Below are 15,380 nucleotides of genomic sequence, written 5' to 3' on the forward strand. Positions count from 1 at the left end.
TCGGCTCTCTGCAACCTCCGCCTCCCGGGAACAAGCGATTCTCCTGCCTCAGCCTCCTGAGTGGCTGGGACTACAGGCGCATGCCACCTCACACAGCTAATTTTTGTATTTTTAGTAGAGACGGGGTTTCACCATATTGGCCAGGCTGATCTCGAACTCCTGACCTTGTGATTCACCCACCTCGGCCTCCCATAGTGCTGGGATTACAGGCGTGAGCCACTGTGCATTGGCCTCTTGCTTTTTAAGACTAGGTCTCACTCACCGAAGCTGGAGTGCAGTGGTGCTATCATAGCTCACTGCAACGTTCACTTCCCCAGTTAAAGTGATCCTCCCAGCTCAGTGTCCCACAGGTGCACACCACCACGCCCGGCTAGTTTTTATTTTCTATTTTATTTTTTGTATTTTTGTTAGAGACGGGGTTTTGCCATTTTGCCCAGGTTGGTGTCAAACTCCTGGGCTCGAGTGATCTGGCTGCCTCGGCCTCCCAAAGTGCTAGGATTACAGGCGCCTGGCCTGCCTATGTTTTCTAGACACATTAAGGTAAGTGGTCTCAGGCCAGGCGTGGTGGCTCATGCCTGTAATCCCGTTACTTTGGGAGGCTGAGGCAGGTGGATCACTTGAGGCCAGGAGCTCGAGACCAGCCTGGCCAACATGTTGAAACTCCTTTTCTTCAAAAAATTAGCCGGGCATGGTGGTGGGCGTGCTTGTAATCCCAGCTACTCAAGAGGCTGAGGCAGGAGAATTGCTTGAACCTGGGAGGCGGAGGCAGCTGTGAGCTGAGATCACACCACTGCACTCCAGCCTGGGTGACAGAGCAAGACTCTGTCTCAAAAAAAAAAAAAAAAAAAAAAAAAAGTAAGTGGTCTCTAGTGGATCTAATAATCTATAGATTTATGAGGATAAGATCCTGATTTTACCATTTAATGATATTTTGGGCCCTTTTTTTCCTTTTTAATTGGGCAGCCCTCAAACCAGAATAGATTCAGAGGGTCTTCCAATTTTTGGTCATATTTGCTGCTGAAATTACAAGGTAGTCAGGAAGGGTCTGTTTATTCAATCAAAGACCAATAAGTGTGTATTTTAGAGGTCAGTAGGAGAGGATCCAGCCAGAAGGTGGCTAGTGAGACAGGAGGAAATCAGGACGGTGGCTCTTCTGGAGGGACTTATGGAAAGATCAGTTTCACTGAGCAAATTTCCCCTTCCCTGTGAAGGACAGAAAATACCTTCGATATGGCTAAAGTGAGAAGCATTTCTGAAAAAAATTGCAATTTAATATCCTTTGAAGTGTCAGTAAATTTTGAGCCAAATAGCAGAGAGCAAGAGAACACAAAAATAGATCATTTAGAATCTGGGAAGCACATGACCACGTACTCAGTGCCAGGGCTTGGCCATAGGATCCCTGTGACTATTTTAAGTTGAGTAAGCAGCCCTGATGGAAGGGTTTTAGAGATTGTCTCAGATTTAAGCTTAAAGACAAAATGATGAATTGTATAGCATGAAAAGAGCTTGGTAAACATCCACCTTTGCTTCCATGTGCTTTGAAGTGTTCATACAGGAGGAATGTTTATCCTTAAATATCTTCTTTTTAAAATATTTGTTTATTTATTTTTGTAGAGATGGAGGGTCTTGTTTTGTTGCCCAGGCTGGTCTTAAACTCCTGGGCTCAAGTGATCTTCCCACCTCGGCCTCCCAAACTGTTGAGATTACAGGCGTGAGCCACGGCACCCAGCCAAGTTCAAATCTATTAAATACCCTAGTAAGCCATATAGTAACAATATTGAGAATTTCTGATCAAGCTCCAGTCTGCTCAGTATCCCTATGAACTTAACTGAGATAGTTGTTGAATATTTTTTCATACATCAAATGTGGCTTTGTTCTGTTTTCTCTAGCTGTTCTCGCTAGTGTATTTTCAGTGGTCCAGGTTTTCCTAATAAGGTTTTTTTTTTTTTTTTTTGTGGCAGGGTCTCACTCTGTTGCCCAGACTGGAGTGCAGTGGCGCTATCTTGACTCACTGCAACCTCTGCCTCCCAGGTTTAAGTGATTCTCCTGCCTCAGCCTCCCAAGTAGCTGGAAATACAGGCATGCACCACCATGCCCAGCTAATTTTTTTGTATTTTTGGTAGATACGGGGTTTCATCATGTTGATCAGGCTGCTCTTGAACTCCTGACCTCAGGTGATCCACCTGCCTCAGCCTCCCAAAGTGCTGGGATTACAGGCATGAACCACCACGCCCGGCCGTTAATAACAATTTTATAACAAAAGGCTTCTCATTCATAGACATCATCTCTTAAAAAAAAAATAAATAAGAAAAATAAAATATCTGGTTCCATTTGGCATAAACTGGCTCTGTGGTTCTACCTATTTTGTCAAAACAATAACCACCTGAGTACAAATACCTCTCTGCCTGCTCAGCCTGAGAGCTGTGTTAGCTATTTCCCTGTCTCCTTCCAGGCACCTATGTCCATGTGACTTGTTTGGCTAATGAAACGCAAGTGGAGTGACCTGTGTCACTTCCAGGTAAAAGTGTGTTAGAAGCCAGTGAAAGATTTGTCACACTTTCCCTCTGCCACAGTGACCATCCAGCTAGAGGCAGCAGTCTCAGCCCGGGTCATAGAAAGAGGACAGTGAGCGGAGCCCCCTGCCTTCCTGTGTTAGACGTATTAGATGAGCTAGAAATAAACTTTTGTTGTGTTCAGACCCTGAGATTTGGGGATTTGTGTGTTACCGTGGCCTAGCCTGGTCAAGCCTGCGTAATGAATATTATCAGATAAGCTGCATGTATGCGGGGATTTCTGGCTCTGGTTTACCAGATACCTTGGGAGCTGTGGGGAGGGGCCTGAAAGAGGCTTGTCCTATGAATCATGCTCCTTTTACTGTGTGGGAGATGGCAGGTGTGCTATTCCCATCATGCTCCAGTCTACTTTGTGATTTTAATCAAAAGTGGCAAAAATGGCATTTAGTGTTTAATTGCATTCTGTAAGGGCAGACCATGTTAAAGTATAAAATAGGTAAAGGCTCTATGCCTGGAAGGGATGAGAATCAAGGCTTTCATTTTTACTTTGAAAAACACAATTTATATATTTTTAACAATTTTCAGTGCACTTCCAAATTTTCCAATACAGAGGATTGTTCGTGGGTGAGTTGTGAAAAGATGATTCTTCCCAAATGCAGTTATCAGTGGATACATTTCAGAAATTATTTTGTCACTGAAGGACATTTGAAATGAATCATCCATACTTACCATTGACTAATACATTTTTTTCGGGCAGCTTCAAAGAGTATTTTAAATATGATTTCCTGGCTATCTGATTACGGATCTAAGAGTATCAGACTTAGGTTTTGCTGTTAATGTCCTGGGGGCAGTGTGTTCACTCTTTTATTCTGAGTTAAACAGAAGGCAAGCAGGGAGCATTGTGCTTTGGACAGAGCTGTGCTACATTCTTAGGGGACACTGGCTATAAATCCAGTCTCCCTAGAGGTTAACAATCAAAGTTCTCCCCCTCTCATACTCAGGCGAGTGATATGATGATGATAAATTGCTTGGACATGACTGCCCCAAGCACTAGTGTGATGAATTATGTTGTTCAGGGCATGACCGAAGATCTCCTATTGTCAGCTGGCAATGCTAAGTATTGGCAGTATTCATAAATAGCCTTTTGCCAATGGTGGTCTCTGCTTTACATATTAAATTCTCTGTTTTCACAGGTTGTGGTTCTTAGTCATCTCTGTCCTCCACTGAATTCACTTACATAATCAACCTTTTTTTTTCCCTGTTCCCTACTCATTAAAAGGGTGGGATGTGCTCACTTGTATATGGTAAACATTGAGTTCTTTCTTCACAGAAACTGTTAAAAGAGTAATTATTAGTACTTTTTACTAAATCCAGAGTAATAGCAGCTTACCTTGCAGTGGCTTAATTGGGTAATTATTAGATGTCTGAAAAGCACTTTGAAGAGAATATTGGTAAATATTGTTAATTTCATGCTCTTTTGTGTAACTGAAAGCCCATTGTGACCACAAAATCCTTGGTGTTATTGTGTACCTACAAAATTTCTTTCCTGATGTGGCTTACTATTTTCAAAATATTTGTGTGTTGATTTTTAAAAATATTTTTAAAATTTTCATAAATTCTCAAAGTTATCTCATGTTTATGCCTTCACAATTCGACATGTCTCATCTGCTACATTCCTTGCGTAACTGAAAGGTTAGATGTTATCAGTCTTGCTCTCTAACAGTTTGGAGGACAGATAAAGCCCAGCCATGTAATTGAGTAATTGAAATAAAGATGTATTTGGTCAGAGCCCATGCCCTGAGCTGTTATCTGATTGCCATCAGAATTTGTTTAAAAGTGTTAGGTTGGCCAGGCACGGTGGCTCATGCCTGTAATCCCGGCACTTTGGGAGGCCAAGGCAGGAGGATTGCTTGAGCTCAGGAGTTCAAGACCAGCCTGGGCAACATAGTGAGACCCCATCTCTATTAAATAAGTAAATAAATAAAGAATTAGGTTGACTTGCATGTGCCTGGCCAGCTCTTTGGACAGATTTTCTTCTCACTTTATAAATTCAGAGCCTGCAGGCCAGGCGTGGTGTCTCACTCCTATAATCTTAGCATTTTGGGAGACCAAGGCGGGCGGATCACTTGAGGTCAGGAGTTCAATACCAGCCTGGCCAACATGGTGAAACCCCGTCTTTACTAAAAATACCAAAATTAGCCAGGCACACGCCTGTAATTTCAGCTACTCAGGAGGTTGAGGCAGGAGAATCGCTTGAACCCAGGAGGTGAAGGTTGCAGTGAGCCAAGATTGTACCACTGCATACCAGCCTGGGTGACAGAGTGAGACTCTGTCTCAAAATAATAATAATAATAATAAAATTCAGAGCCCCCAGGTGTAAGTAAGGGCCATTTCTGCAGCTTAGATTAGATGACCTTCATTACTCACTATATTTGTTTTCCTAGGGCTGCCATCACAAAATACCACAAACTGGGTGGCTTAAACAACAGACATTTATTTTCTCACAGTTCTGGCAGCTGGAAGTCCCAGATCAAGGTGTCAGCAGGGTTGGCCTCTTGTGAGGTCTCTCTCTTTGGCTTGTAGATGGCTGTCTTCCCTTTATGCATGTCTGTGTACTGATCTTTTATAGGGACACCAGTCCTATTGGATTGGGACCTACCCTAACAACCCCATTTTAACATAATTACTTCTGTAAAGACTATCTGCAAATACAACCACATCCTAAGGTGCTAAGGGTTAGGGCTGCAACAGACAAATTTTGCAGGGAGACATAATTGAGCCCAAAATGCTGCCCTGCAGTAGTAATGGTCTGTTTGGAAGCTACTGTTTTTGGAGTTATTTTCTTTGATTGTTAAATTTGACCTTTCAAGTGATGACTACACATCTTTGGAGAATCTCCGCAGTTTAGGAACTTCTTTTTAACTAACATTACTTGGAGGAGAGCTTAATGCTTGTGACTTTAAACATTTATGTAATTAGGTAAAAAGGGAAGCAACATTATTAAATGAATTGGGTACAGTTCATCAAGCAGTTAAGAAAAAAATGTACATAATCAAGCGTACATTGCAATCTGAACGACAAACATCCAAACATTTGCTATAACAACTCGCAGATATTTTTACCAAAAATTTCCTCTCCGAATCAGAAACTTACTATGATGAGTCCATGTACTTACATGTACCATCAAAAAGGGCAAGAGGATCTCTAGACTATGCTGTGGTCCTATCTGCTCTTTCTATAAAGTGGTATCTTGTGCTCATCTTGCTTAAATATGTTGTGTCTTATAATTGTCACGATATTATCAACTGAAAATAGAAAGGTCTCTGAGAAGAGATGTGAGCCTAAGAAGCTAAAAAAGCTCTTTTCTTTTCTTTTTCTTTTTCTTTTTTTTTTTTTTTTTTTTTTTGAGATAGAGTCTCGCTCTGTTGCCAGACTGGAGTGCATTGGCGTGATCTCGGCTCACTGCAACCTCTGCCTCCCGAATTCAAGTGATTCTCCTGCCTCAGCCTCCCGAGTAGCTGGAACTACAGGCATGTGCCGCCACACCCAGCTGACTTTTATATTTTTAGTAGAGACATGGTTTCACCATGTTGGCCAGGATGGTCTCAATCTCTTGACCTTGTAATCTACCCACCTCGGCCTCACAAAGTGCTGGGATTGCAGGCATTAGCCACCACACCTGGCCTCTTTTCTTTTTTATTGAGACAGTGTCTTGCTGTGTCACCCAGGCTGGAGTGTGGTCGTGATCATAGCTCACTTGAGCTTCTGGGCTAAAGTGATCCTCCTGAGTAGCTGGATTACAGGTACTCAACACCATGCCTGGTTATTTGTTTGTTTGTTTGTTTGTTTTGGACAGAGGACCTACAGGGAACTTTATTCTCTTGCTTTGTCTTCACTGGGGCACTACCCCTCGGGAAGACCAGGTTGGCTCCTGGCACAGGGATACGCCTGGTTAATTTAAAAATAATTTTTGTAGAGATGGGGTCTCACTCTGTTGCCCAGGCTGGTCTCCAACTCCAAGGCTCAAGTGATCCTCCCGCCTCGGCCTCCCAAAATGCTGGGATCACAGGCATGAGCCACCACACCCAGCTAGCAAAGCTCTTATATTCAAAGAAATATTGGGGAATGTGAAGGCACAGAAGGCCTCAGTTTGACATTATCCGTCCATATCTATAATGCATAGTATCTTTGATTCTGACGAGCTTTTACAATGTTCCTTCAGAATAGAATAATAGGGGTTTTTTTTTTATCCTTAAAAGAATCTTGCATAGTAAATTGGTAGTCAGAAATATTAGAGCGTTGTTACATGGGTATGTAAGAGTATATAAGTAAAACTTGGGGTTTTGAATGGGCTGTAAAACCCTTTTCCCTTTAAAACTGTTTTAAGTGGAAATGTATTGTTGAAGCTGTGTGATGGATGAGTAGGGGTTCACTATACTGCACTCTCTACATTAGCGAATTTTTGAGAATGTCCATATTAAAAAGTTTAAATAAAAGTTATTTTTTAAAAAGAATAAATGAGTGAAATATATGGCCTTCTGTGATGCAAAATTCAATACCTATATAAGGGACAGATTAAATGAGGTATGCATGCATATGTTAGACAATAGTAAGTTGAGTATGGTTTTAACTACCAATCGCTCTGTAGAAAAGTATTGTTGAGGCTGGTCGTGGTGGCTCATGCCTGTAATCACAGCTACTCAGGAGGCTGAGGCAGGAGAATGGCTTGAACCTGGGAGGTGAAGGTTGCAGCACCACTGCACTCTAGCCTGGGCGACAGAGTGAGTGAGATTCCATCTCAAAAACCAAAAAAATTATTATTGAAACCCTTATCCAAGAGTAGCTGGAAGAGCATCTTTCCTAGTTTTGGCCTAGATTATTTGAGACATTTTTTATTTATGCTCCTCTGGCATATGACATGTCTATTACTTCCATGAATCAGTGCCTTTCTCCCAGTTAGCGTTTCCCAGGCTCTCAGGCTGCAATGTCTCCGAGTTCAGTCTTTGATTTCAGAGCCTGTCTATTAGCCATGGCGCAAATCGAGTGGACACAGAAACTTAGAAAGAGGCTGCTTGCCTCTGATGCACCATGTGCGGCTAGTGCCTTCTGCCCAATATCTTCTCTAAAAACATTCCCTGTTGTTGTAGGAAGGATCCTACAGGCTGACAGCAAGGAAGCCATGCTCTCTCCTGGGCGTTCTTCAGAGGACACTGCCTCCTGAGGGGCTGACATGGCCAAAGCCCATCCAAGTCCTCTCAGCTTCTATATCTAGGATTAGAAGTTGTCCTGGGCCTGTGAGTCTCGCTCACATTTCTACATAAGTGTCAGGCCTAGCATAGATGATTCCCTTTTGCTTTGGTGCTACTTTGAGCTTGCCCCGTTATCATTTAGTAAAGTGCATCTTCAGGAGTGTTCGTCTTTCTCCTGTGCGCCAAATGTTTCGGAGCAGTTCAGTGCATAAGTGGTAAAGAATTTGCTATTTCACATACTGACATTACTGAGACTTTTACTTGCAACCATAGTTGATCTTGAATGTTTGGGGTTGGGGAGAAGGCTCTTAAAAATAGAGGTGCAATGCACGCCACCCCACCCCAACTTCTTTTTTTTTTTTTTTTTTTTTGAGACAGAGTTGGTCTGTCGCCCAGGCTGGAGTGTAGCAGTGTGATCTCGGCTAACTGCAGCCTCTCCCTCCCTGGTTCAAGTGATTCTTGTGCCTCAGCTTCCTGAGTAGCTGAGATTAAAGGCATGCACCACAATGCCTGGCTAATTTTTTGTATTTTTACTACAGATGTGTTTCCACCGTGTTGGTCAGGCTGGTGCAGTGTCCCTTGTTGGCGTTCATTCCTGCCAAGTGTTATCTTTGCACTCTTTGCCTGTTACTGTAGTTGGATAGAGAGATCAAAATATTTCAAGCTAAAAGTTCAAGTTTAAAATGTTCTCCATGAAGACTCTATGTAGTTCCATTTGTGTATTGAATTTAATTGTTAGATTTGTTATATATATTAAAGAACATATGCAGTTTCTTAGCATTAGAAACATTTCATGGACTGTTGCTACTAGTTATTGTTGCCATGGTGAGGTCAAAAAACTTAATTTTTAAATTCTTTCTTTTTTATTTTGATAGACCATCAAGATTGTAAAGGATTTTTTTTTTTTTTTTTTTTTTTTTTTTTTTTTTTTGAGACAGGGTCTCCCTCTGTTGCCTCGGCTGGAGTGCAGTGGTGCGATCTCGGCTCACTGCAACCTCTGCCTCCCAGGTTCAAGCAATTCTTATGCCTCAGCCTCCTGAGGAGCTGGGATTACAGGCATATGCCACCATGCCCAACTAATTTTTGTATTTTTAGTAGAGACAGGGTTTTGCCATGTTAGCCAGGTTGGTCTTGAACTCCTGACTTCAGGCGATCTGCCCCACTTGGCTTCCCAAATTGCTGGAATTACAGGTATGAGACAGCACACCCGGTCTTTTTTTTCTTTTTTTTTTTGAGTCGGAGTCGCTCTGTCGCCCAGGCTAGAGTGCAGTGGTGCCATCATAGCTCACTGCAGTCTTGAACTACTGGGCTCAAGCGATCCTCCCACCTCAGCCTCTCAAATAGCTGAGACAACAGGCGCGTGCCACTACGCCTAATTGTTTTTTTTGTTTGTTTGTTTGTTTTTTACTTTTGTAGAGATAAGGTCTCACTGTGTTGCTCAGGTCAATGTCTTGAACTCTTGGCCTCAGGTGATCCTCTGGCCACAACCTCCCAAACTGCTAAGATTACAGGTGTGAGCCACTGCACTAAGCCTGCAAAATACTTTTTATGTGGAATTTTCGTAATGCATTATGTAGTGACACTATTTTTTTGTTATCCTGTTTCCACTTCTCTGTTTTTATTTTTGTGTAATACCTTGGTCATAATAGGTTTACATTCATTATTACTATATAACATAACAATTTCACATTAGCATTAAGGACAATTTTTAATAAGTTGTTTCTATACAAAGAATGATGTATTAAATTTTAGAGTTTTTAATCTATAAATATCGGAAAGCTTTGGAAGTGGCTATACTATCTCTGACTATAAGGTCTTGGTCCATATTCTTTACACCATACATCATATTTATATATATGCCTGCATATATTCACGCCTGCATATTGTGCAGAACCACCTGTGAACCAGACCCTAGTCTTCGCTTCCTCTGTCAACTGATCATAGGGAACTCCCCATGATACCATTGGTGCAGGCTGGGGAGAGAAGGCATGGTGGCAGGATTGGAGACCATGGGCATTTGAGCCACTTCCTCATATAACTTACCTGTGTCTTCAGGACCTGTTCGAGCCTGATCACTTATATACCACTTCTGTTTGATGATGGAATGCTGCTGTGCCCACCCTACTTTCTGGCTAGGTGGGTCAGAAAGCACCCAGTTCATGATAAGCAGTTCAGGTCACATGGTGACTTGATGATCCATAGTTAAATGTTCAGTTTCTACCAAAGCCCAGTAACAGGCCAAGAGCTATCTCTCAAAAGGACACTAGTTATCTGCAGAAGATGGCAGGGCCTTGCTCCAACATCCCAGAAGCCTCTGCTGTGATTCACCTATGGGAGCCTGCCAAAGGCTCCAAACAGCATCCCTATCTGCCACTGACACCTCAGGCACCATTGGATCTGCTGGGTCATATGGCCCAAGTGGCAGAGCAGCTTTCACAGTAGCCTGGACCTGTTGCAGAGACTTCTCCTGTTCTGGACCCCACTCAAAACTGGCAGCCTTTCAGGTCACTTGATAAACGGGCAGGAGTAACACACCTAAATGAGGAATGTGCTGCCTCCAAAAATCTAAATAGGCCCACTAAGCATTGTGCCTCTTTCTTGGTTGTAGGAGGAGCCAAATGCAGCAACTTATCCTTCATCTTAAAAGGAATATCTCAACAGGCCCCACACTACTGGACCCCTAGACATCCTACTGAGGTAGAAGGCACCTGAATTTTAGTTGGATTTATTTCCCATCCACTGGCATGCAAATGTCTCACCAATAAGTCCACTGTGTTTGTTACTTCTCACTCACTGGGTCCAGTCAGCATAATGTCATCAATGTAATGGACCAGTGTGATACGTCATGGAAGGAATAAGTGATCAAGGTCCCTCTGAACAAGATTATGACACAAAGCCAGAGAGTTGATATACCCCTAAGGTAGGACAGTAAAGGTATATTGCTGGCCTTGCCATCTGAAGGCAAATTACTTCTGGTGGGCCTTATGGATAGGAATGGAGAAAAAGGCATTTGCCAAGTCAATGGCTGCATTCTAGGTACCAGGAGATTTATTAATTTTCGCAAGCAATGAAACCATATCTGGTACAGCAGCTGCAACTGGAGTCACTACTTGGCTAAGCTTACAATAATCCACTGTCATTTTCTAAGATCCGTCTGTCTTCTGCACAGGCCAAATAGGAGAGTTGAACAGGGATGTGGTGGGAATCACCACCCCTGCGTCTTTCAAGTCCTTGATGGTGGCTCTAATCTCTGCAGTCCCTCCAGGGATGCAGTATTGTTTCTGATTTACTATTTTTCTAGGTAGAGGCAGCTCTAATGGCATCTATTTGGACTTTCCCAGCATAGTAGCCCTCACTCTACCAGTCAGGGAGCCACTGTGGGGATTCTGCCAGGTGCTAAATATGTCTATACCAATTATGCATTCTGGTACTAGGGAAATGACCACATGATGAGTCCAGGGACCTACTGGACCCACTGTAATTCAGACCTGAGCTAAAACTCTATTAAAAGATGTTCTTCCAGCTACTCTTGGATAAGGGTTTCAACAGTAATTTTCTTTTTTTTTTTTTTGGGACGGAGTCTCACTCACTCTGTCGCCCAGGGTACAGTGCAGTGGCGCAATCTCGGCTCACTGCAAACTCTGCCTCTTTGCTTCTGCTGTCCATTACAGTAACGATGCCCACCTTGTCTTTGATGGTTCAGTGTTGCCACTTGGCCTCTGCCACCTTGGGATCCAATTATTCCCACTGCATTTAAATTTTGTAGTTGAGTGACTGAGGTTCCCACTGTAAGATCTGGCATACAAAGAAGAGCAATCACAGAGCTCTTCAAGGATGCAGGTGCTCCTTTCACAAATCTATTTCACAAGGTATTGGTGAAGGACATATCTTCTGGGTCCTCCTAGCTGGGATGGGTAGGTCTAAAGTGACTAATCCACTCTAGCATCTTAATCTCGCTAAGCCCTTGGATCCCTTCCTCTACATTAAACCAAGGGAAATCAGGCATTTCTAGCCCACACACAGTGGGTCATCTTTTGATCCACATTTCAGCTAACCAAACAAATAAACTATTAGAACCTTTTCTAACTCCCTGAGTTGCAACATTAAATGCAGAATCCCTGCTTAGTGGGCCCGAATCAGTAAGTTCAGCCTGATCCAACTTTACGTTCCATCTACCATTATCTCACACCCTTAATATCCATTCCCATGCCTGTTCTCCAGATTTCTGCCTATATAAATCAGAAAACTAAAGCAATTCTTTTGGAGTGTAGTGCACCCCCACATGGGTTATACTCTGAACCTCATCTCTAGGGGCCTACTGGGACTTTAGTCTAGTTATATATCTAGAAGCAAACAGGTATTGGGAGTGGGTCCTGAGGAGAATCGACATTGTCTTGCCTGGCAGCTGCCTCAGGAGAGGCCGTCACTGTTGCCTCAGGTAGTGCCTGGTTAATCTCCTCAGACAAAGGTGGAAAGGCTGATGGCAGTATGGGTGGAAGAGGGGACGTTGCCACCACTGGGGATGGGGAAGCTGTTTCCTCTGGTAAAAAAAAAAAAAAAGGCTGATAAGAGTTTACAAGCTCAGTGTCCCCAGTTTCATCTGGGTCCTCCCACACGTCCCCATTCCAAGTTGCAGGGTCCCATTCTTTTCCAGTCAGTGCCCTCACTTTGACAGCAGACATCTGATGAGACTGAGCATCCACCTTTAATTGCAGATCAGCCACTCACATGATAAGAGCTTGTGTCTGATTTTCCACAATTTCAGCCCTTTGTCTACAGGATATAAGACCCTCCCTCAGGGCAATCTTAGAAGACTTGAGGCTCAGTATGTGCTTCTGGAGCTGGAAGTTAGAATCCCTGAACTCATCTTTTGCTTTCATTACCTTGTCCAGCGAACTTAGTAGCAACCAACCAAGTTTATTATATTCCTTGGTTCTCCACATATGGTCAAAGGTATTATGTAGAGAGTCACTAAACCCCTTGCCTCTCATAAGTGGTGAATCAGGAGTATCAAATGCATCTATTTTGCATAACTCTTTAAACAGTTTGCACTAAGGACTATCAGCGTTCTCATACTATTAGAAGTAGGGTACTTAGCATTTTTGGATGTCATCAGATTAAGCAGTCAACTCCAGAAACCCCAAAATGCACTAAAGAACTCCATCCTTAAAATTCTGTCTGTGACCAAAGGCCCGAGAGCCCCTGGTAAACCACTGGTGTAAGTACAAGAGTCCAAAAGCTGAAGAACTTGGGGTCTAATGTTTGAGGGCAGAAAGCCTCCAGCACGGGAGAAAGATGAAGTCCAGAAGGCTCAGCAAGCCTGCTCTCTCATCTTCTCCTGCTTGCTTTACTCTAGCTGCACTGGCAGCTGATTAGATAGTGCCCACCCAGATTGAAGGTGGGTCTGCCACTCCCCATCCACTGACTCAAATGTTAATCTTTGCCAACACCCTCACAGACATACTCAGAAACTATACTTTGCATCCTTCAGTCCAATCAAGTTGACACTCAATATTAACCATCACAAGGTTTGAGAGTTAAAATTGGATAATAGGCCGGGCATGGTGGCTCACGTCTGTAGTCCTAGCATTTTGAGAGGCCGAGGTGGGTGGATCACTTGAGATCAGGAGTTTGAGACCAGCCTGGCCAACATTACAAAACCCTGTCTCTACAAAAAATACAAAAAACAGTAGCTGGGTGTGGTGGTGGGCTCCTATAATCCCAGCTACTCAGGAGGCTGAGGCAGGAAAATCATTTGAACCCTGGAGGCAGAGGTTGCAGTGAGCCAAGATCGTGTCACTGCACTCCAGCCTGCGCAACAGAGTGAGACTCCATCTCAAAAATAAATAAAATAAAATAGGATAATAGCTTTCTCTGCCTAATTAGAAGTCAAGGCTATTATATCTGATGTGTTGGGAGGGTTATTACACCCCAGAAAAGGAGTTAGTTCTTTAACAGATGAAATAAAATAAATTTGTTACAAGACATTGTGGAGATGTTGCTAAGCCCTTTAATTTTGGAAACTCAGTGTAATTTTCGTCAGTTCTTGTGAAACTTGATTTATGCTCGTATCATCTTCCAGAGTGTTTGCTATACCTGTGTACTGTCTTTACCGCTAATTACTTAATAGTTTTTCTTTAAACCAATCCACTTTTTTACTTTAGCTCCATCATAAGCAGTAACATCTATGAAATCACAGGCTTGCAATGTTGATTACTTTCTTTTTTCTAAAACACATTAAAATAAATAAAAACTTGTTTAAAAAAATTTTAATGCCCATATATCACCTAAAATCAGTTTGAACCACCAGTGGGATACACACACACACACACACACGCATATATATATATATTTATATATACATATGTATAATATTACAGTTTTTGAAAGCACTGAAAAAAACCAAGCAGATTATTGACTTTTTTTTTTTTTTTTTTTTTTTTTTTTGAGATTGAGTCTTGCTCTGTCACCCAGGCTGGAGTGCAGTGGCGTGATCTCAGCTCATTGCAACCTCCACCTCTGAGGCTCAAGCAGTTCTCTTGCCTCAGCCTCCTGAGTAGATAGGACTACAGGTGTGCATGTCCATGCTCAGTTAATTTTTGTATTTTTAGTAGAGGTCGGGTTTTACTATGTTGGTCAGGCTGGTCTTGAACTCCTGACCTCAAGTAATCCGTCTGCCTAAGCCTCCGAAAGTGCTGAGATTTACAGGCGTGAACTACTGCGCCCAGCTGTGACTTTTTGTTTTCTCTCTTCCTCCTCCTTCCTCTTCTTCCTTCTTCTTCTCCTGCTGCTGCTGCTGATGATGATTCTCCTTCTCCTTCTCCTTCCTTTTCCTCTTCCTCTTCTTCTACTTCTTCCTCATTATTGTTATTATCATTTTGAGACAGTGTCTTGCTCTGTCACCCAGGCTGGAGTGCAGTGGCATGATCTTGGCCCACTGCAACCTCCACCACCCAGATTCAAGTGATTCTCCTGCCTCAGCCTCCCAAGTAGGTGGGATTACAGGCATGCTCTCACACCCGGCTAATTTTTATACTTTTTTAGAGACGAAGTTTCACCATGTTGCCCAGGCTGGTCTCAAACTCCTGACCTCAAGTGATGTGCCTGCCTAAGCCTCCCAAATTATTGGGATTACAGGCGTGAGCCACTGCGTCCAGCCATTTCTTCTTATTTTTCAATATAATAGAGATGGGGTCTCACTATGTTGTCCAGGTGGGGTCTCACTGTGTTGCCCAGGCTGATCTTGAATTCCTGGGCTCAAGTGATTCTTCTGCCTCAGCCTCCCAAAGTGCTGGGATTATAGGCATGAGCCACTGCACCTGGCCAGGTTATTGATTTTTTTTTTTAACACTTATTTCACCATCTACTAAAGAATAAAATTATTCTTGGTTAAGTTGGCACAAAATTTTCACAGTAGTTTCTGCAGTTGTGTTGTGATTATTGGAAACTGAAAACTGTGTATATAGACACACACACATATATCCATATATATTATATATATATAAACACACACTTATATACATATATGCCTAGACAAATAGTGGATTATATAAACTTTTATTTGGGATATAGCCAGCCGTTTTCAGTTGCTTAGGCAGTCAGCATCATGTATTTGAGG

At 42.7% G+C, this 15,380-nt stretch overlaps 1 protein-coding gene and 1 pseudogene across 10 annotated transcripts in view; both read left to right on the forward strand.

Moving 5' to 3' along the window:
* Positions 1–15,380, forward strand: part of PTER (phosphotriesterase related) — an 80,916-nt gene that overhangs the window by 1,228 nt on the left and 64,308 nt on the right. The gene's annotated exons all lie outside the window — the stretch shown is intronic.
* Positions 1–15,380, forward strand: part of LOC129491582 (uncharacterized) — a 32,437-nt pseudogene that overhangs the window by 406 nt on the left and 16,651 nt on the right.

This window comes from Symphalangus syndactylus, chromosome 10 (genome assembly GCF_028878055.3).
Source record: "Symphalangus syndactylus isolate Jambi chromosome 10, NHGRI_mSymSyn1-v2.1_pri, whole genome shotgun sequence".
NCBI lineage: Eukaryota > Metazoa > Chordata > Mammalia > Primates > Hylobatidae > Symphalangus > Symphalangus syndactylus.